Below are 22,321 nucleotides of genomic sequence, written 5' to 3'. Positions count from 1 at the left end.
ATTGATTGAATAAACAGCTGTCAGTAGTCAGAGATAACCTCAGCAGCATCCGACTGCAGCCGGACGGTCCCAGGAGGAAGGGCCTGTCATTACAAGTGCTGACACGCACACACACGCGCGCACACGTCCCATCACAGGAGCATTTATCACAGCCTCCTCAAAACCAGTGTGATTTACGACCATTGCATTTTTGCTAATCTGAAATTTTAGTGTTCAAAATCTCACCTTTTTTTTTTATTTTTTTTTACAACACATACTGGAGCAATGCGAGAAACAAAGCTACTACAAAGTCTTAAGTGTTCCGACAAAACGAATATTATCTGCACATTCAAACCTGTTTTAAAATGAAATCTTTAAAAAACTGTCTATTTTATGCCATTTATTGCATTCTCTTTCGGGATGTCTGTTAATTGAAGTTGTTGAACTAAGAAACGTTGTGCTGACTCTTCTCCTGACCAAAGTGTGTGGGCGTGACGGCTGTCCACTCGAGCCTCATCACCGCTGGAACAGGACCAGAGAGTGGACCAATGGATTTTGGACATCAGCAGCTTTAAATAGAACGGACCTTCACAGCCAAGCACACATATTTCTGTGGGAGTGTTAATCTTTCTCATTTTCTGTACTACTTGTCTTGAAACGTTGAATGTAGACTATTCGTGGGCTCCAGGAAGATGGTTTTGTCCGGATTTGAAAGACTAGAACTTTCTATCTCTGAATTAATCTACTGCAGTTATTGCCTTGTGCTGCCGATGTGCGCACTACAAGTCCCCACATTTCAAACTTGCACTGGCCCTGTGTCTCTGCGCCCCTCTCATTATCCCTCCCCCTGATGCTTTCATATGGTCTAGCAGCTGAATTAATTACCAAAGCCAATTAACGCTAGATTGGCTGATGTTTTAACTAATTAGCTTTAATGAGGCTGCCGTGGCTGCCTGCTCCGTGCTAATTGAATCCTAACAGCCGAGGAGGCAGTGGAATCGTGGGACGGATGGTCGGATGTGCTGTTGGTAATATTTAGAGCGTAGCCAGGAACACCCATTTTGTGGTTATGTTTGAGTGATAGTATCCTTGACTTTTGATACAAGACATTACATATCCGCTTAAACTGATTTTAGATTAAAGACTAAAAACATCTATAAGGGGGAAACGCGATAGACAAATTTATCTTTATTTAATGTACTTGTATATTTTGTCACTCCACACTATTGCATTTACTGTGCCATATGCAGTTAATTGCATTTTCAGTCCAGCCACAAGGTAAATCTACAATATTTGTTGTTGGGAAACGTGTCTGGCAGAGAAAAGCAGCAGATTAAAATCTTAGATCAATGACACGGTGTCCTCTTAGTCCTGGATCACCTGTCTAACCATGATCTTCATTTGAAGTTTAAATGAATATCAGGTTTAGACAGGTAAACCATGCTCTGTGAGAGCTAGATCCAAACAGGAAAGGAGATATTGAACCATATTGGGATTCAAGAGAGCCTGTAAGGATGAATGTATAGCAGCAATAGATGATCTTGTGATATAATTTCTATAATTATGTTGACAGTATAAAATTAAATGTGAAAGAAATTTACAATAGATGAACAAGAGCAGAAAACAGAGTAATATGCAGTTTGTAGTTGATGTATTCTGGTCAACATTTTGAATCTATGGCTAAGTAATTGTACTAAGAAAAAGTCCCTTGTACAACAGGAAAGAAAAGACTTTGTTAGACACCACAGACGTAAGGGGCAGTAAGTACGGTGAGTAAAATCCCTTGTACACCGAGTTTCCTACAGTCCACTCTAATTTGGTCTGGATACAGAATGTGAAGACAATAAAACTCTGACTTTCCCCGCGCCCGCCCTCGTCTCCTCTGCTGCTGCTGCTGATGGAGAGACATAGGCTGCACAGATTGTCTGAGGTGGCTATAAAAATCTGCATAGCCATGTAAAAGGCTTAATGATTTGAAAGTTACAAGAGGAAAGAGCCTGCAGTTTGTCTCATCCATCAAGTCTAGCACCGACGCCTCGCCAAATGGTCGGCCTTCTCCAACCTGCAGCTTCCGTCCTTCGTGTACTCCAAAAAAAATCATCCCTTATCGCGTGGAAATTTCAACATACCGGTATTTTATTATTGAATTAAAAACGACTGGATGTTTTGTTCAGCTGTGAGCATCTACTAACACAGGTTAATGCTCTGACCATGTCGCAAACTATTATTGATTGAAGTCCGCACTAATGCCTTACCTATTTCTCTCCTATACAACGTCCACTCTCAAACGATATAATTCATCTAAAGTTGGTGCCGACAATAGACAAATGTAAATCAGATAAATTGAACGGCCATTCAGATGTGCCCATTCAAGTCTGAAACCTCGTGAGTCTTTTGTGGCGCTGTTTAGATGTGCCTTGTCGGCCATTGAAAAGAGCCTTTTCCTCTGGCTGAATCCTGGCTCTAAATGATGGATTGATATCTTTCCTACTGTGGATTATATGTGCATAAGTGTGTGCATGGATGTGTGCGTGTGTGTGTGTGTGCGTGTGTGCGTGTGTGTGTCTATGTCAGTGGCCTCTCTGCCTCTTCTCGCAGCCCTTATCAGCTCTTGTCACAAACACAGGATCGGGGATAATCCTTCATACAAGAGGAGCAGCTTGGCCTGTCCTTCCATCTTTCTAGCTGTCTGTCGAGCTGTCTGCTATATTGCCCCTCTCGGTTGGAGTGTCACCAGAATAGAAATCAAACACACGCGCTCACTGGGCAAACTTTGAGAATGACAGTAATCGCTCCTGGCAAAGGCTTGGACGGCCATTGTACAAGTTAGATTAGTGGAAAAGTTGTGCTATTTTGGGTCAGATGTGTTAAGTTGTCTTTTTAAGAGCTATAGGAATTGTGTAAAAGATGATTATAAGCTGGTAATGAATACGTTAGTCAAGTCTGATCTTTGTAGTGGTATCTCAGTGTGGTTGACGTGTCATCATGATGGTAGGTTTTGTGGACTAAGTTCCAGGAATTAGACTGTTCCTCTGGCACCAAAATAGGGAGGTTTCCTTAAAATAGACTTTTACAGTCTCAAGTACACGTTCATTAACTGTATTTACGGTAAATTATTTGAAGAGAAACCTATTAAAAGGGATGGGCCAAGATGGATTTTTTTTGTGCCAATACTGAAGACTTGCTGTGGCCAATAACATATCTACAAATACTGATATTATTATATGTTTGACAGGAACTGATATATCACCCACCCCTAATCTGAATGAAGGAAAAAAAACGTATCTACGGTAATCCAAATTTAGACTGTTAGAAGAGTGAGAAGAACTCTAAATCCTACTTGAGAAAAAGTCTCTTACATTTCCCACCACATCAACACCACAGTTTACCTTTAAAATGAATGACGCCCATAGCGGCTCATAGTGTTTCACATCTATATTTGTGGACAGTATTCCCCGGACACCAAAAAACCCGGCCATCTCTGCTAAAACATGTATACCTCGCTGCAAACACTTGATAAAGGCGTCCACAGATGTCTATCTCCTGGAGAGGGGCATTGCGCCGGTCACACCTGAGCCTAACCCCGTATATATGAGTCTGTGCGATTGCATCATACAGCTGCAATTGGACATCATTGTGATCCTTATCAATGCTCTATCTCTGCTCTCTGCGGGCCGGGCCTGTCATCACTATGTGTCTGTCCTCAGGCCGAGCTCCGGATGGGGATCTCACACTGACCAATAGAGGGGGATGTTTCACTACCGTTTCCCAGTGAAGAGCTTGTCATTAAAAGTTGATGAGTTTCATATGGAGACATGTGGGATGGGTTATTTTGAGTGGCATCTGTATGTATGTCTGAACTGTTAGTATGCAAAATGTTTAGGAAGTACAAGCACGCCTGATTTAAGTATTTTACCGGGAACCGTTACTAAATAAAGCATGGTTTAATCTAACAAAAGAAAAGCTGACTTGCACCAGCTTTAGCTACATCCCTGGTACACATTATGTTACAATTACAACTAACTTGTAGAATAACACAGTATTTAATCTTGCTCGTTATTATCATTAGATTAGTTAAATGCTTAATAAAATGTCATCATTTCCAATACATTTCCACAAATTCCAAAATTTGCTAAAAATAATTATGTGTATTAAGTTTTACAGCTAAATTACACAGTTGATATGTTGTTGATAGTATATTGGTAATTCCAGAGAAATTATGTACACAATATACACAAAATATGTTTATGGGTTTCAGTCACATTACTTTTTCCATATAATCGTCATTTTGAGGACTTTTTACTATTCAAGTTATACATTTTTGTTGTTGTTTTGTTGTAAATTGTTATGAAAATGGCCCTAAATTTTCATCACTCTGAAACCCAGAGGAGACAAAGAGGAAGAACAAATAGCCTGGAGAAAAAGGTAAAGCATCTGCATTTGATTATGTAATTATTTTTCTGATTATACATTTTAAATAGCAGCTTACGTCTTTAATTTTTTTACTATTAGGTACTATTCTGGTGCAGACGGCATGGAGGGGTTTGGCAGTCTCGGCACAAGGTAAAGGAACAGGCCTGCCGCTTGGATCGATACAAAATTAAAGCCACTGAAATGGTTTCTCCTCACGCATTAACCTCTCCTTTCATGTCTTTTTTCCTCTTTTTCCCTCATCCCTCTTTTTCAGTTTCTCTCCGTGTCCGCGGCGGTGGTCCTAATAGTCGTTGCCACAGATGACAACAGTGTTTCAAACGACTTGAGTATAGGCTTTGGAGACAGACAGAAGAGATAGCCGTTTGCCAGCTTGTTTGTGTGTATGTTTGGGGGGCTTTTTGTGAGAATGGAGAGGTTTCTTGGTGGGATGAAGGGGCAGTAATAGCGGACACACACACACACACACACACACACACACACACATTGGTGACATGCACGCCGTCTGGGGACTCAAATCTCAGAGCAATTTTCCGTGCGAATGATTGGCAGCTTGATGCGTATTCTTCCCTTACAAGACCCGCTGATAACTCCAGCTATCCCTTTCCACGCCATCGCCCACCTACACCTCCGGCTTATTACACATTTTTAACACAGTCTAAATCAGATACATGTAAGGGAGGTCCACAGAAAGCACATTTCAAAGTTAACAGATAAAGATACCATAGTTTATTGTCAAATTCAACTTTAACAGTGTGTGGAAGTCCTATATGGTCATAAAGTCGTCACTCCTAAGTGCATTTTTCAGTCACAATACCGCCTAACTAAGCTTGCGCCACCCATATTGTAGTTTTTAGACATGCATTTTTGTTTACTTTTGCATGTGTTACCCAACTATATAGTTGGGTAAATTTCTTAGACTTAAAATGCTGATTGTTTTAAACTCCAGAAGGCGACTGAAGGTGAATCAGATGATTAACTGACATCAGATGCTCAATGATCAAAATGCAAATGTGGTTTTCTCTTTGTACCTAGAAAAACATTTTTAAAAAAGGAATAATTTTAAATTTCCCTAGACATTTGTTAGCTTTTCTAGTACGAAGAATAAAAACAATATTTTCTTGCATCAAAACGGTATTTGGGCTTCACATCTATAGTATAATTTGTGGTAAAGTATGTATTATATCTGTATATACAATTTTAAACTATTGCACGGTGAAACTCCTTTTAAATAAACAAATAATGTCAAATCCAATAGTAAATGTCTTTCAACCTGGCTCTGATATCATTGTATCACAGGAGTGTTTTTTATTAGTCAAAACTGGATTTTTCAAACTTATAATATTAATATTATACATATATTGTGGATAATCCCAGTTCCTCCCCTGAAATCACATCATGTTCCACTTCACTTTTATCTCGCTTCTGGGATTTAGAATTTGTTAACAAACATTTACAGGGTCTACAAGTAGTACTATCATTACCATTGTATTTCCCTTTTGAGCTGTATCTGACATGAGAGTATGTGTTGCATTATTCCACCCTCTCTAAACTGAAAATAAATTGATTTGTCTCTGCGCTGGCCTTTTCTAGTTTTTCCTTGCAGCGTTTTGTCCCTCCACGGGGCCGCTGTAGAGCCGTGCTGCACTGATAAGGGACATTTATCACGAGAGCGTCAGGGTTGAGTGCGAATCAGCCTTCAACAGGTCTCCCTGTTCACCACAGCCACACTAAACATGCTGTATGTAAATGCCCTCCTGACACACACACATATATTCATACAGTCAGGGGTGGCACATGCTTGAGCCCACACATCCATTCCACGCACACTGAATCATCCTGCCTGGTCCCAGTGCTGTATTTTGCAGTTGACTGGGGCCAATTCACCATAATTCAATACAGTTGAAAAATGAAACCCCGGTAAAGCGCTACAGCGATTTTACAGATCCCTGCTTATCCTCATAATTCATTATTTCCAAACTGTAACAACATTACATTTCATTTGTAATGCTTTGCCTGCCTCAGCCATTTGCCAATTGTTATATCTTATTGTTTTCTCTCGGCACGGGGGAGAAAAGTGAGTTATTGGGGGAGAGATGGCGACAGGCTGAAGAGCGGGTGGCGGCTGTTGTTGCCCATTACCATTTTGTTGCTATGCTTTTCCATTCATTCTCCAGACTCTGCGCATCAATCCTAAAGACTGAGAATTTAATATAAGAAAAAGTCGAGATTCACTGCATTTCAACTGATACCAAAGCCATAATCATAAAACTTACTATAAATGTCTACATGACTTTTTTTTTAGAGTGGAGAAGACACATAGTTTCCATAATAATATGACATAAAAAGCAATATTGAAACTTCAGTTATAGTGAATTTTTTTAAGATTATCAATAATAAGAAGATACAGATTTGTTAACTTAAGTAATAATAACACATACATAAGTAATAATAATACAACAAAAATCTTCAATAAAACTATGTATTTGGGCCTCAAATCTCCTGTCATGGAAACAATAAATGCATACTTCAGGAACATATTTTGGCAGCAGGAGCAGCAAGAAGGCCATGACAAAGAAATAAAGAAATGGATTCCACAAACTGAACCAACAAATAAGGACTGGACCTACGTTACATTACATTATGTGACATCACATTTGGACTTGGAACTTTTTGACAGACTTTGGACAAAATGGAACTTACACACGGGACAGTATGTGCCTTGGTTTTGTTTCGTTGGTGTTGTTGCTTGTTTTTTATATCTCTCTCTCTCTTTTTCTGTTGTGTTCTGTGCATGCATTAAACGTTGAATTTAAACTACATTTCCAAGGATATTAACGCATCTGAATGTCAGCGCAAGTACAGCACTTCTAGCCAACACATCCACATTGCATTTCATTGTCAGATCAGAATGGCTGTCCTCATTGTGGAGCAGATAATGCAGTGATTGTCTTTACACAGGGATACTCCATGACACAGGCGGACGGGACCATTGTTCCAAGGTCCAATGGCACAGTGTGACTCACAGCTGGACCGGTGCAGGGCCGAGACTGGGACCAGAACTGGACGAGAGGCAGGGCGAGGTGAGGGAGTGGGATAAGAGATAATAGAGATAAGCAGGCACTGGCTGGTCTGAATGCACTACTTCAGACTATAGAGCGACCATATATATGAACATGTGAGATTAACACATGGTCCATTGTAAAGTTAGAACATATCTGTAATAAAACTGTGAAACTGTGAAAACTGAGAACGTAAAAGGTTCACATAATGATAAAACAATTTGACTGTGAACTCTTCTGGTAATTTTCGTTAATTATTATTTGTTTATGTGGTTGTTTTTAATGTTTTACTGTGTATTTTAAGCTGATTGGAAATGCTTCATCAATGTGGTTTTAAACTAACAAATGCAAAATAAACAAAACTATTGCAAGGCATTTAAGTTTTTTTTTTTTTTTGCTTAAAGGTGCCATTGAATCTTTTCTAGTGTGTTGCTCCACATTATTGTATTTTGTTTTATTTGTATCGCATTTATTAAATTTGGCGATTTTCAGGTGATTTTCTACCAAAACCAATTAAAAAAAGCATGCAATTCTCACTGTGAGTTGGGTCATCTCTACCCAGATCAGCCCCGTAACTATTCCAGGCAAAATCATCCCCTTGGAACCAGAAAAGTTACACAGTGGCACCTTTAGGAATACAATCCAATTTACACTGACATAAGAATAACTCAAGACATGTCAGCTTTAAAACAAGCTTCTTCACTTGGAGAGAGAAATAAAAAGTGAAACAGTCATTTGTCTCGGTGCTAAAAACCTCCTTTGATGCCTCTCTCGCCTACAACACTTGCACAGAATTCTTACTGCTCCCTCCATTCATCACCGCAGCAGCCACTGGCCCTACCCCTGTTACTGTAACCTGTCACGCTGCTGCCTAAACAAACTGCTCCTTGATGTATGAGCGCCTGCACTGGCCATAAACGTATTCCCTTTTAACTAGCGGTACTACTGGCCTGGCACGACCGGACATCACCTTTATGTGTATTTGTGTGTAAAAGCGCCCGGTGAGGAATTAACCCCCAGAGTGTAGCTTCATAACTCACTCCACTTTTCCTAGTCTTCCCTCTGCCACCCTCCCTCCTCTATCCATCTCAACCTGGCGCAAGGATTAGGCCTGTATCTATTACCCATTAGAGTGTGCATGCGTCTTTGACAATAAGAGGAAATGGCCGGATGATCCAGCAAGAGGGATGGCGGGTCTTGTGCGTCTTGCCGGACGACAAGCGGTTTCCTGTTAGTGAATGAATGGGCAGCGGAAGAGTTAAGTGTGGCTATCTTTCTTTGGTTTCACTTTCGTCTAATTGCGTTCATCCACATAAGAGGGCAGCGGTGTGGAGACGTATAGCCAAAGGGACAGCGGAGGAGCGGGTGCGGGGATCAGCTGAGGCGTGTGGAAACAAGCTTGGCCCCCGTGAAGACACCAGCAAGTCAGCATTTTTCATCGATTTTAATGCTGTGGCCCTCTTTTATCTTGTTTCTGCTAAGGTTCATCTGCTGCTTGGAGCGGGTCATGCATTGGCTGGACATTGAAACCCCAGCTCTGTTCTGACCCCAGTGTGAGGAGAATTAAATGTAAAAATGGACGGTTATCTCTGAACTTAATGTCTCATCTATATGTTTTTGTCTCTTAATTCAATTAGTTAGCGTTGGTGGCGCACTGATGCCTGCTTAAAATGTGATATGACAAAAATATGTGACTGTATTTAAGGCTTTGACTAAGTGCTTATAAATAAACATCACTTTATTCAACATTCTAGAAATCACTTATGCTTTGAGCCTCCCATGCTGACATTATTATCCATATTTGGTCATTATTTCTTGCTCAGTAAACTTGTTGGCCCTTCTCCCATAGTGCTTTGCTGTTTTATTGACTATATGTATTTATTGTCTCCAGTCAGTCTGGAGTCTATCCGCTGACGTGCTAATCAGTCACAGCACGATTAACGATTAATTAATAACCCCTACATTATCAGAATTACAACCCTTCACTGTACAAACAGTAGGTAGAAGAGTCTCACTACACACGTAGCCACAACTGGTTTATTATTGCTTTATCCAGCATTTTATGACTTTGGGAGGTTGGAGCAGGAGCGCCCATCTTCTTCTTATCAAGCAATAAATTAATTAGTGCCTTACACACCTCACTGGGACAGCTCATTTATTTATGGCAAACAAGATTAGAGGACCGAGGTGCAGCAGGTGGGAGTGGACGCACAGGGGACATCGTTACAGTCGGACATAAAAAAAACATCTTAAATCTTCATATTCTTTATCTTAAGCTGAGCGACACATTTAAAACTGTACTTGTTAAGTGTTGTACTGTACTTGTTCAATGGTAGAAATCAATCTTGGCACAAATACCACACTGAATGCCCTCTCTCACGTTATCCTCATCCGTTATCTAGTGTGGGACCAGCACAAAGATTACAGGCTAACACATGTACAGTTACCTGAAGCAGGTCTAAGCCCAGATTCCAGTTTTCTCTGAGAATTTGCACGGACACATCCGCCCACTCACACCTGCGGCTCCACGCGGCAGGACTTTCAACTGTGCACCCTAACCCTGCGCACAGTGTTTTAACAGGCTGGTGCTGGTCAAGGGATATGTCATATTTTCATATATCGTGATTGTAGAAAGGTAAACAATAAAAACAGCGGTCACAAGTTATGTATGTCCCGAGCCTGCATACAGTGAAAGGTCTGCACCAGAAAAATGTATGCCACATTAATGAAGGAACTTTATTGATCTCACGGTGGAGAAAATTACGTTTAACATTTCTTGCACCACAGCAACAATAAACACATATTATTTTGCAATTAGCAGATGAACGAATGCAAACTTCAAAAAGACAAATAGCCAAAAAGGATACATTTTTAAATGAATGCCCAGTTTTACACATGCTGTCACGGCAAAACAATTCCCATCTCACATGGAGTCAAATGAGTGATGTAACCTTTTTATTGTAAACTAATCTCTGTCATATGCAGGAACATTGTATTTATGGTGTTTCTAATGCATCTAATTAGCATTACTAATGGGGGAATGTTGAAGTCATATTGAGCACTTCACAGGGGTCCAGCACAAAAACATCATTATCAAAATATAAAAGCAATTTAGGGTCACATTATTGCAAGCCGCAGCCCAGTGCCCAGTGAGCCAAGACTGGATAAAACATGGGCTGAGTGGTTAGACAGAACATAATATATTTGCTTGTTAGCAGAAGATGGCCATTTATATGAACTATTAGAAGAAAGCGTGTTGCGTTTAGGGAGCATGGGAGCCACGTTCCGTGTGTTGTTGATCATGGTTAAACACACGTGGAGAGGCTTATTTACAGAATAAAATGAATACTGGATCTAACAGGATCAAGCGATTTGGTTGTTTGGGAGCGAAACATCCTAAGCATTAACTGCCTTTAAGCTCTTGAAGCAAATAGCCGGGAGCAAATTGTGTGATGCAAATAGAGCTCATTCAAATGACTTAGTTGGTAAAATGCTTTTCCCGTTACAAGAAAAAGAAAATTTGATTAGATAAAATGCAATACAGTTGTGAAAGACCTTTACCATCCCTTTAGGCTAAGTTATGTATTAGAATAATAAGCAATAAGTAAAAGCAATAGAGAATTTTTTGCTTGGTAAATATTATATCGCTACAATATTACCTCTTTTTATGTTTTTTAATGAAATTTGCTAGTGACAATGTATTGTGCATAAAGTGACAGCAATAGGGTGATTTATAGAAGTGTTTTGAAATAGAAGGAAAGGAAGGAAGGTTCGTCCTTACAGCTACTATGTCAGTTAAACCACACAAAATCACACGCAGATTCTTTTCTTCCCCCCCCCTGATTCAACGGTTCAGCAGGTGCTAGTGTCTACTTACAGGAAGAGAAAGTAGAAGCTGGATTAGCTAACATTGTGGTGCACTGTGGTGGATGGAGATAGATGGAGACAGAGAGAGAGAGAGAGAGAGAGTAGATGGAAGTGTGAACATGTGTAAATCAGACAAACGTAAACCACAGAGATCAGAGTCAGTTTCCATACACGCCTTACTGGAACGTACACCACAAATGTCCGCTCAATATTTTAGACTTAATTCCCAGGCAACAATAGGGACGGAATAATGTGTCTCAAATTGTTATGGCTTTTATGTATTAAAAATGTATCTGAACATTTTTGTTTTACCCTCGTTTTACCCTTGTTGTTATTTTTTTTACTTAGTTTGTGCTACAATTATCATTCTTTTTCATAAATGGTGATACACATAGGGTTCAACTGCATCGCATAGCCACGAATAAAAAAGTGCACTTTGTTGGAGTTTACAGTAACCAATCTTGTCAATTTAAAATGAGCAAAATGTAAAATAATGATTCATGGGTGTCATAGATAATTGGTTCTCAAACTTGTCACAACAAGTACTACCTAAAATAATATCTGGCTTTCAGAGTACCACCAGATCTAAACCCGGACTTTATCAGGTCTAAATTAGGGCTAAACGTGGTCTAAAAGTGGACTAAACTAGATCTAACATGAGAATAAACCACGGATAAAGAAGATTGACATGAACAGATTTGTCTCAGATTTGACCAGAGTCAGTGAACAACACACGCACCACAGTTTGAGAAACACCAGACCAAAGCATGATATGTGTTCTAAATAATACGTATTTGCAAATGGACCACTAACACTACACGAGTTGAATATTGAAACGACGCCTTTTACCTCAGAATACAGACGTCTCATTACACTTCCACACATGTGCACTTACAAATGCATGGCTTACTGCTCCAGCCTATCATTCCTATGTCAGTAAATGTGGCCTACTATAAATCTTGGTCTTTTAGTTGTCCTCCACTGGCTTTAACAGAGCCATCAACATTAGGATGCATGCACATACACACATGCACAGAGGCAGGTGTCTTCTCTATAATAAGGCCATCACCATTAAAGCTGTCAGGGCTGGAGTGCAGAGTATTTACCAGTGAGAAATTATACCTTTGACACAGTGTGACCCCCGAACACACACAACAGCGCCCCCTACGTGTCCACTTTACTGAGCCGTATTTGCATGCACGCCTCACAACGTCAATCTTAGAGAGGTGACTCTTCCCTGCTAAGTGTCACGGCATTGTATCATTTCCGACTGCGAGATGCAGACCACAAACTGTTAAGCAGAGAAATGCATATTACATTAAACTGCACGAAGGTAAGGTTGGAAGGGAAATAATGGGGTGAAGAATGTAGGCAAGGGGGTGGGCCTCTTTGGACACCTCAGTCAAGACACAGTTGTCAGAAAAACTGTAATTTGACGCTGAGAAGGACAGAAGATGGCACGACGGACACGCCTCTTGCATGTTGGGGGTTGGAGGGGAAAGAAAGGGTTTGCAAAGTCAAGAAAGTGAATGTAGGAGAAAAGAAAAAAGATGGTCAATCTGAAAGCAAAACAGTATGTATTTTTGATTATTTTATTGCCATTCTTAAACCTACTCAAGAACAATTAAATAAAGGCTGTATTATCTGATTAACATACTGTATGAGCTAAGCATAGGAAATCTACTACTTTCCATCACCAGATAAGCTGTAGACAGTGTTTCTCAAACTGTGGTCCTTCCCGTATGTAGATTCCTCACCAGTTCAAATATTTGATGAATTTGGTGTCAATTTAATCTGAACTATTTTGGATTAGTACTTATTTATAGAAAAGCGTGTAGTCCAGGTTAAACCCTGTTTAGAATAGTCCTGATTTAGACCTGTTTTAGATATGGTGGTACTCGGAAGGCAAAATATGTTCTAAGGTGGTACTTGGTGTGAAATTAAGAACCCCTGCAATAAAAATGAAAATGTCTAAATTGGATAATGTCTTAATTCAAACCTATACTTCACACAATAATTTGGGAACTCTACATTTGAAATTTCTCCGGCTAGAAATTGTGTGCTTAAAACATATTTCAGTACACTCTTTTAGTAATTCCCTGCCCTCACAATCAAATGAAACAAAAAAAAGGTTGAAAGCAGTTGAACCTGACAACTGCAATTGCTCATAACAGACACATTTTGCGCCTGCAGTGAGCGCTGACACATTTATCACATTAGTATTAGAGCCTTTCTGTGTCACTGCGATCCTCACAGCTGGTGTTGACATGTGGACCCCCCCTAGTGCCCCCCCAGCACGCCCCGGGCCATGGACAAATGTATGTGTGTGAAATCTTCTGTCATTCCCCCTACAGTCACACTTACAAAAGACGTCTGCTGCTTGTCCAATCAAGAGGTGCTTTGGGCGAGCAGGAAAACGGGATGAAAATAGTTGGAAGAAGAGAGGAAGGAACGAGAGCGGAGAAAGAGGAACGGACAGAGATTGGTGATGCCAGTTTCCATGTGACAAGTGGTGGACGTTATGAAGATGGACGGGCCGCCAAGATGGGCCGTCTGACCTTTCCCAAAATGCCAGATGTCATTGTGCTTTTATGTCACTCGCCGCAAAACAATATGTCAGGAGCATAAAAAATCATTACGCTCCCTGAATGATGCTGTTATGGCACACTGCAAAAAAATAATGATTAGGACGACATTATTCCACACTTAACTAGGGCGAGGACGAGGGAGGGGAGAGGGGATTTGAATTTACGGTTTGTGGAGATTTCGCGTGTAGCGCAGCCGCGGTGAAACATGGGGTTTTTATGTGTAATATTATGACTTTTATGCTCTGACGTGGGACTTTGGGGAAATTCTCAAAGAGCAGAGATGATTGTCGGAAGAAAGATGACTGTTCACAATGGAGCAGTGCTACAGTAATGCATGTTGTAACTGTATCGCTCACACATATTTAAAGAGAGAGAGAGAAAGGGAACAAGAGAGAGATAAATGTGGCAGCATTGAGACATTTTAGGATGAACTGTTCAGGGGCATAATCAAGCACCTCTGGGTCCTAGGTGATATAGCTATTGTGTTAATTTTACACAGAGATTAAAAAAAAAAAAAACTGTTAGAAATCTAGAGAAAAAAAGGTTTCATCAAATATTTTTATTTTATAACTCAATTTGTAGATTTTTTTTATCCCAGAAAACAGAAGGAGATCATGATAATGCACCATGTAACTTTGGTGTGGGAGAGTCCGCCACCTAGAATGTCCCATGGTGAAGCATTAAACGTATCTATTTCCATGGACACAGGTAGGTCATGCCACCACGTGGATACACAAGTCAGATCTGTGGTGAGGCGACCCACTCATAGTAAGAACGCATGGTTTTCAGCAAGATTTAGCAAGCCTGTAATAAACAAGATAGCTAGTTTAAAGCCATATTGTGGAACACTCCAAGCAAGGCAAGTGAGACCCCCCCACCAGAAAAGTTAACTAGTGCACCTTTAAGATTAACTCTTGAAAAAACCCTTGACTTTTACCGATTTTACCACTAAAGACTCTTCAAACATGAAAAAGTCTATACCACCAAAGACAAGTTGTTAAGTCCTTTCCCTTCGGTGAATCCTGTCTTAGCACAGCGCCGCCTTTATGTCCAATTGAACTATTGATCTGCAGGATTGCACAGTGTCCGACTTTGACATTTCCCTGGTATTTCAGCTGGGAGATGTTCTTATCCTCAGACGTTTGACCTACATCACCCCGAACACGACTACACGCCCACACACTCGATACAGTACAGCCAGCACATCCCACGCTACTGTCCCGGGCCAATCGCTCCCCGGGTGTCGTCAGTAGTAATAGCTCCTGACATCAGCAGAATTGAGTTTGAGAGTCGATGTGGATGTGGATGTCCTCTGCGAGCCAATCATCCAATCAGCGCTCTCCTGACTGGGCCGGTCAAAGGTCACGGTGATGTCATAGCGTGTGACAGCAGGACAAAGCGCAAGAAGCGCAAGAAACTATGAGGTGAAGGATTTCCACAGGTGTAAAGGTGGCCAGGTTTTCATAATTGTGCGTAGAGACGCCGCAAATCGGACGAGCCACAATAAAGCACTCAGCGGAACGTTTATTGCTTTCATAAACAAGAGTCGGTGATTAATGCTAGCCCTCGTCTTAAGGATTTCTAATAAAGTATGACATCTTTACGCCCGCGGTCAATGCAGGCAAAGCCCTATTAAACATGTCTAAAGAGGATAGATGACTGCGACTCCCACACTTGCGAACAGGAAAAAGGAAATCAACCGAACAATGTCTCATTCATGTTTTTCCGAAAGAGTCATAATGAAGCGAATGCAGCTCCCATGTCCAATTTGTCACAATGACTTTTCAGTTGTTGTTTTTTTACAGTGGACTTGTGGGCAGACCTGGCATCAATAATGTAGCACTGACTATTTTGAGATCACTACCGACTTGTATTCCTGTCTAGTATTTGCGGAGCCTAATGATCTAACTTTATTGTAAACATTGAGGAACAAGGCTTGTTTACGACCCATTTTCCAGAATTTGTCGCCCATATAGTCACCTCACCTGTGTCCAAGGCGAATATTCTTCACGCACTTTGACAGTACGACTTTACTCCAACCAAGAAACTACACGTAACAACTAGAACTACGCATATGGCAGCATTAGTGTGATATTTAGCTCATTCACCAACTTAATAAGTGCGATGAGAAGTTTCTTTCTTTCTATTTTGTGAATGTCTGTGAGAAAATGAAATGCTTGAAAAAGTATTTTGAAGTCATACACATTTCGAGCGCAGTCTGGCATTTGTATTAAAACACTCTTTTGAGTCACGTCGAGATCCAAAAGGTCAAAAACAGACCAAACTGTCAGACCAAAGCAAATTTAGAGCTTGTATTTGAGGCTCCCATAGGTTATTTGTATGTGAGCGTGGCAATAAAGCACTATTATAGCGCAATCATCTAAAAGTAGAGCGGTAGGCATTAAAGCTGGGAATGAGAACTTTTTGAGAAGGGAAAATGCAGCGGTGCCAATACCGCAGTTATAGAGTGCCACACAAACTCGGGTTCACCTTTAGCCTCGTTCCCACTTACACCAACAGCGCAGCCCAAGTAACCATTTTCTTTACTTTTAATAGGGATTCTGTTTTCTGTTATAGCGTTTACCACCTCAAAGTCATTGCATCAGCTCTATGGTTCATTTGTAACACTTAGCCCTACATGTGCAAGAGCGGTGATGTCATTGTGAATTAACTGACTGAAACTTTACTGTATTAGAAGAAAAACCTTATCGGCTTTGGTGTTTCGGGTGTTTTTGAAGTGTTAAAAAGGTGTAAAATCTGACTTTCTCTTCAGCTAAATCCCTTACTGCTGGCGAATTCTATATTACCTTGGCCTCTGGACTCCAAGCTAAAAACTGTAGCCGAATACTTTTCCCTCAGTGAATGTAGCTTTTGACTGATGTAGTTTTGCCTAGCAATTGGTTTATTTGTTTGTTTTCATTACCTTTTGGCAAGTAAAATGTAACTACAGTTGTAAGATAGGGTCATTTGTTCTAACTTCAGAACATGAGACGGAGAACATGAGACGGAGAACATGAGACGGAGAACATAGAGAACATGAGATGGAGAACCACAAGGTGTCAGTAAAGAAAGCTAGCTGATTATTTGAGGATCAAAGGAAGGAACTAGAGCTAAATGATGTCGATTTGCATCCAGGTCAGAGCATATCATCAAGTGATGTTCAAAATTTGACATAAGTTTTGAAAAACATCTAAATGCATATGTTCTTATTTTTAACTAAAAACGCTTCTCATTATTAGACTAGAAAGGCCATGGTATGATTCCTGGTTTGTGTTCAGGTCTGGCCACATTACTAATAGACGGAGACCTTGTTATGGGTCTTCTCTCTCAAGTGTTTCTTGATGGTAACTCTTTTTGAAAGATGCCTTTAATAGAGGTTAACTAGACAGTGCTAATCAGGCCCTTGATTGAAAGGCCATTTTGCTTGTGTTTGTGATCACTAAAGAGGGTTTTTAGTGGTGCAGGCCTGCCAGACTCCCTGCAGGGCCTCTATTCACTGAGGCTGCTCTTTTTACAAGGGTCTCTGCTTGGCACAAAAGGGGCAAACCTGCTTGGTTCAAAAGAAAAAGGGGGTGTGCGAGTCAAACCGAGGAAGCGACTGTTGCTGTGTGGAAAAAACTACATCAGTAACGTATTGGCTCATGTTTCGAATTGTTGCTAGATACTGTAAGTGAGTTCTGCCAATGCATGTAAACTGATTAGGTGCAATCATAAAAATAATGGCGGCTAACAATAAACATGTGCTATTATTTCATATCTCGGGGCAGCGTGTCAGTGGGTGGCAGTGGATTTGATAGTGAGGAACATGGTTGGTTTTGTAGTGCGGGTATAACAGGGTATAAGGGGCTCTTATTGTGAAATCCCGGTGGAGAGTAATTGGAATTCAATAGGAGTTAGATCATGGCTGCTGCCTTGATTCCTTTGAGGGGAAAGCTATGAGGGATTAGCAGTCGTTAGCTCGTCGTGATGTGAAGTGGAAAGGGACATCTGGCTCTCCTCTGGCCACATGGTGTGAGCGTAAAGAGAAAGAAGATGCTTCAGAAGGGTGCGTGCAAGCCTGGAGGTATAGTGCTTGGTTTAGTCTTTGTCTACAAAAGTCCTCAAATGTGGTGCAGAGAACTGTTATGGGAGACAGGCCTTTCATGGCATTTGGGAGTGTGTGGCAGTTCAAGTTGAGATTTTCTGTAGAATTGGGGTTAACTTGTTTTCTCTTGGTGGTATATTAGTTGGAGGGTTTGTCGTTATATTACATTAAACTGCATGTATTTATTTACATATATATTGCCAAAAAATACATGGTTTGCTTGTCTCCGTAAGTTTCATGCCCTTTTGTGGAACATTCCAAGCAAAACAACATCCACAGCTAAAAACTTGCACTGTGCCCCTTTAAACATGATTATTTATGAGCAGGTTTAGTCATTTTTGTTAAGTTCTGAGTGGGTCATGATAAGATGGTGTAAAGTTCTTCATCTCACCACAATCTGGTCATGTTTAGTCATATTTTTAAGGATTAACCTTATTCCAGTGGTTCACAACCTTTCTGGTCTCAAGTACTTCCTAAGCTTTGTCTCACACTCTGATCTAGGCAAAGAGAAAGGTTCAGTAGATGTTCTTCTTTTAATTATTGCTCCAAAATGCATTCTGAAACTGTTTTATTTTTTTTTAATACAATTCAATTTCACCTTTGTTTTAAGAAACACCATGGTTGACCTTTTTTGAGGTCATTTAAACTTTACTTTTAAATTCCAAAAATGTCCAAATTCGAGAAGCACTAGCCTACACCTTCTTGCTTTCCGTCTTTCCGTTCACTGCAGAGTTTCTAGACTACAGGGAGTCTGCTAAACTGTCAGTCCTGTGGTGTTTTACAAGCTCAGAACACTTTGTTATTTTATATAAAAGAAGCCGGGCAGGTTTGCTGAATAGTTTTTTTCCTGTTTTATGTGGGCGGATGAAGGAGGGATGATGGAAGAATAGGGAAAAGGAAAGGTGGAGTAAACAGGGAGATTTTACAGCCAGGCAGAGAAATGGGCACGTGGCTCCGGACGGCAAGCCAACAAGACCACCAACCTCATAATGCAGCCTACACCTTTTGATGTAAGTTTACAAAGTTACAGTGACAACAGAAAGTTTACACATGAATCCACATGTTGAGGCCATTTGCCAGTAAACACACAACAACAAGAACCCCTGGATTGACGTAATAACTTTTCCTCAAAATGTTACTGTTGCTTTTGACAAAATTCTGAACCTGTTATACTAATTTAATTAGTCAAATGTAATAATGGATACATCTGGCATTTGTTAATGATTATCTGATTTTAAATAACTAAAAACACATTGGGAAGTTATCATTTTGCCCTTTTCAAAGCATGATCATTTTAAATCGTGTCAAGTAAATTCATTTTCTCTCTATTTTACCCCAAAATTCGTTTTACCCAAAATGCAGTCGTTTATCCAGTTTATCAGTATTTTCTGTATTGCAAGGGGCTTCAGCAGTAGAAATCTGTTTTGATGATAGGCACGGCCTTCAGACAGACCCCAATCCCAACACTGTGTGGGATATACCAGACCTTTGTGTCACCCGCACTGGGGTCAAAACGACAGGACTCCTCTCATCAATGTCAGGTTCCTTGCCTCGTCCCTTTCTCTCTCGGCAGCTCTGTCTGTACAGGTCAGCCTATTAAATGACAGAATACATTACAGGAATGAAAGAGGGGGGCTATTAGATTGGAATATTCTAACCATACAATAATTTCATGAAAAAGTCAAAGAGGGATCATCGCTCTTATTAACTCTAAGAGAAATTGAGGCTGAAAAATGTTCAAATAGAAAATGTTAATGCCAGGCTATACTACATGTAATTGTTCCATGAGCCATTCCCAAGGCTGGTCCCATTCATGCCACTTTATTAGAGGTAATTGAGGATATGAATTATAAATGGGCGGTGATTTCTCTCCTCCTTCTCATTGAAAGTGAGGCGTAATGACCACTGCCATTGTTTAACCTTCATAATCATGTGTTCCCTTTGCTTCCTCCTTCTGGGTCTGTCTTCTTTTCACATTATCAACTTTTCCTTTTCATCCACATTTTATATTTGCCTAATGGCATTTTTACAGCAAGTTCCAGTCAAACTTTCTAGCTTTTGGATTAGTCAAGAGGCTTAATTTAATGGTCAAATGAGACAATAGTGCATTGAGGTGTATTTTCTGTTCACTTAAGGTATATTTCACTCACAAAACAAACACACAAAAAACATGGTTAATTAAGATTTAAATAAGGTTTAAATAGATTATTTTCAACTGTAAAATAAAAGGCTTTGTAGTTCAATAGCCTAAATTAGAAGATGTTTGCATTTCAAAAGTCATAAGCCCATTTGGTGGTCTTTTGAGGAGTATGAGCCTGGAATTAAATTAATTACAGTTTTTCTTCAGTAATAGTTTTTTGTACCTAATAACATTTATGTGTGTTTTATTCTAAGACATGACCTTTGAAGGTGGTTCCCCAGCCCACATCATAAAATCCCTGCGACGTGATTGGCCGCTCAACTTGACTTTGAAACTGCTTATTCACCAGTATACAAGGTTTAATAGAACAGCTATTATGATTTACCGAACTTAGGTAGTCGGCAACAGCGGGAGGCACAGTGAACCATACACACCCACGCTCAAATTAGTAACTTTACTGGATCCTTTTACCTTTCGCAGTAATTGCATAATAAGTCCCACCATGCAAATGCCCAAGGCTGGATTTTGGCTTTGGCATTGTTTCTTAGAAGTTTTTCATTCAAACAGCTCCACACCTACCATCCAACAAAGTCCATTAGCCCCCGCCTCTCACACCCACAGCCGGTCTGTTTTTTATTTACAACATCAAAGTTTCACTCCATTAAATTACCTTTTCTTTACCTCCCTCTCCTCTCTCTCCGTTCCTGCATGTTTTCCGAAACAAAAGAAACAGCCGTCCGATGCAGTCTGCAGTGTTTTATAGGGGGAAATAATGGGTAATTGGGAGAAGGTATTTAATAGGAAAGCCACATTGTGCAACCGTAGTTAAAGACAGACTCACTTCTTCGTGTCTCTTAAAATGGGAACTACCGCTGCTTGTTGAGGTACATGTAATATTGGATGTCCTATATGTGATGTCAGCTTGAGAGGTAATTAATACTTTTAGGGCAAAACGCTGTACCTACACAAGTTTATGATTTATGTTTTTTATACATGATGATATGGCAAGTCAAAAGACCATGGTTTATCTAAGTGCAGCACAAAAACTGACAATAAATATTCTGGAGCAATCATGCTCTCTGACTGTTCAGTCTCCAAAGCATCATATTTTCAAAGATATTTAACCCCGATTGATTTCTGTTTACTTGATCTTATTACAATGCGTGAGGGTGCGTTAAACCCCAGTGAAACCTAAATCTTTGACTGTGATTTTTTTTTACTGGGCATTGATTGCAAGTTTGATTTGATCTAGGTCCCTCATGTACTGCCACATCTGCAGCTTGTAGCGCTGTGTGAAGCGGGCGTCAGCTGTGTGAGCATATAAATGAAACCAGAGAGCAGTGAAAGCTAAACATTCTGACGGATCAATATTCCAATATCTAACATCAGGGAACTCCAATAAGTACAACGCCAGGGACACTTCAATGGCAACATCAAGGCAGCAGCCCCCCACACACAAGGCCATGCAAACGATTAGAGAGCTTCAGATAGTGATCAGGCCAGCACCGTCCAATCCATCCAACTTAGGAGAAATAATCCATCGGGGGACACATTTCAGAAAGGTCCATACTAACCATGTCACAATCGAGAGCGCGACATCAGTGATCATTTCAGAGTGGCGAATATTTAGCAACATTTTCTATTTTTCAAAGGTCTCGTTGCCTCTAGCAGGACTAGGAATCAACAATCAATGCTCATCAGGTTGGTATAATTGTGTCCAAGGCAAATACATGTTAATAAATACTGATGATTTGCTTGTTGACTGATGTAGGGTCAGTGTGTCCAGTAGAATCCTATTCACTTCTTGTTTGTGGTAATTGACAGATAATTATTAGCATGCAGAGCCACATGCCCATGGGTGTAAAGAATCTTTGACAAATTCTCATTAGCAAAGTGTCACTGTGGTTCATCTTTCACCCAAATTATTAAGGAGCTCCATTAGTGGTGGACATCTCTGTTTGGACAATAAGCAGTGAGGCTGAACTAATGACCCTTATCCTAATCACATTAAAGGCAGGGAGAGCTGTTTGTTTTAGCACGCCGCATATTAGGACAAAGATGTGACCTCTGTGACCAGTGGTCATCCAAGCACTGACCACTGCAGGTCGATACCCTCTCCAGCACCTCACCAACCATCACTCTGCCTCACAAAGCCCATTCTCACGCACAA

The 22,321-nt window shown here is 40.4% G+C and overlaps 1 protein-coding gene across 5 annotated transcripts in view; it reads right to left on the bottom strand.

The window, feature by feature from the left end:
- rnf220a (ring finger protein 220a) overlaps positions 1 to 22,321 on the bottom strand; it is a 135,195-nt gene that overhangs the window by 37,379 nt on the left and 75,495 nt on the right. The window lies entirely within an intron of this gene.

Source organism: Eucyclogobius newberryi, unplaced genomic scaffold (genome assembly GCF_026437365.1).
Source record: "Eucyclogobius newberryi isolate DKJ021-1_F unplaced genomic scaffold, fEucNew1.0.hap1 SCAF_12, whole genome shotgun sequence".
Classification (NCBI taxonomy): Eukaryota; Metazoa; Chordata; class Actinopteri; order Gobiiformes; family Gobiidae; genus Eucyclogobius; species Eucyclogobius newberryi.
The sequence above is the reverse complement of the archived record's forward strand: the minus strand, read 5'-3'. Positions and strand labels throughout refer to the sequence as shown.